This window comes from Colobus angolensis, unplaced genomic scaffold (genome assembly GCF_000951035.1).
Source record: "Colobus angolensis palliatus isolate OR3802 unplaced genomic scaffold, Cang.pa_1.0 Scaffold482, whole genome shotgun sequence".
In the NCBI taxonomy this organism is placed as follows: domain Eukaryota; kingdom Metazoa; phylum Chordata; class Mammalia; order Primates; family Cercopithecidae; genus Colobus; species Colobus angolensis.
Genome location: NW_012118288.1, coordinates 140,113 through 141,825, shown reverse-complemented (window position 1 = coordinate 141,825; position 1,713 = coordinate 140,113).

The following is a 1,713-nucleotide window of genomic DNA, read 5'->3' as shown; positions in this document are numbered from 1 at the left end:
CTCCAATGATTCTCTCACCTAAGCTTCCTGACTCACTGGAACTACAGCCGTGTGGCACAATGTTACGTGGCACATAATCGTTAAGATTATTCTTAAATTATAATTTTTCTCATTCTCTCAGATAAACTAAGTGCATTATAGTTTGATATATTGTTCTAATGGAGCTTTTGGCTTTCTACAAATTACCATAAAATATATGATAATTTCAGGGGAACCTTATGATAGAAATCATTCATATTCTAATACAAATGGTCACACACCTTACAGAGGATTTTGAATCTCTATTTCTATGCCTTCCATGTAGAACTTTGAGTCAGTTAAGCCTCTTTTCTTTGTAAATAATCCAGTCTTGAGTATTTCTTCCTAGCAGTGTGAGAACAAAAAAAATACACTCTTTTGCTAGCACAGAGAGTAAGGCACTGCTATAAAGATACCCAAAAATATGGAAGCAGCACTGGAGGTAGGTTAGGTAAGACATAGAGGTTGGAACAGTTGGCAGGGCTCAGAAGAAGACAGGAGGATATTGAAAAGTTTGTAATTTCCTGGAGACTTTTTGAATGATCTTGAACAAAATGCTGATAGTAGTATGGATAAAATCCAGGATGGGGGGGTTAGGAACTTTTTTGGAACTGGAGCAAAGGTGACTCATGCTATGCATTAGCACGAAGACTGGCAGCATTTTGCCTCTGCCCTAGAGATCTGTGGAACTTTGAACTTGATAGAGGTGATTTAGAGTATCTGGCAGACGACATTTCTAACCAGCAACGCATTCAAGATGAAGAAGAGCATAAAAGTATGGGATATTTTTAGCTGGCAATATGATAGAAAAGAAAAACCAATTTTTCTGAGGAAAAACTCAAGCACACTGCAGAGATTTGCATAAGTAAAAAGAAGCCAAATGCCAATCACCAAGAAAGTGGGGGAAAAAATGTCTTCAGAACATGTCAGAGGTCTTCACGGCAGTACCTCCAATCACAGGCCAAGAGCCCCAAAAGGAAAATAATGGTGTTATGGGCCTGGTCCAGGTCTTTCCTGTTCTGTGCAGTTTTGGGAAATGGTGCCTTTAGTCCCAGCTACTTCAGCTCCAGCTGTAGCTAAAGGGGGCCAAGGCACAGCTCAGGCCACTGCTTCAGATGGTGCAAATCCCAAACCTTGGCAGCTTCCCTGACATGTTGAGCCTATGGTTGCACAGAAGTTAAGAATAGAGGTTTGGGAACCTCCACCTAGATTTCAGAAAATGTATGGAAATATCTTCATGTCCAGGCAGAAGTTTGCTGGGTGGGGGGTGGTGTAGTCCTCATAGAAAACCTCTGTTAGGGTAGTACAGAAGAGAAATGTGGGGTTGAAACCCCAGTACAGAGTCTTCACTGGGCCTCTGCCTAGTAGATCTGAGAGAAGAGGGCCACTGTCCTCCAGAACCCAGAATGTGAGATCGACTGACAGCTTCCACTCTGAGTCTGGAAAAGCTGAAGACACTCAACACCAGTCCATGAAAGCAGCTGGGATTGGGGCTGTACCTTGCAAAGCCATTGTGGCAGAACTGTCCAAAACCAAGAGAGTCCACCTCTTCCATCAGCCTCACCTGGAAGTGAAACATGGAGTCAAATGAGATTATTTTGGAACTTTAAGGTTTAATGAATGCCCTGTTGGATTTTGATCTTGCGTGGGGCCTGTAGCCCCTCATTTCAACCATTTTCTCCCATTTGGAATGGG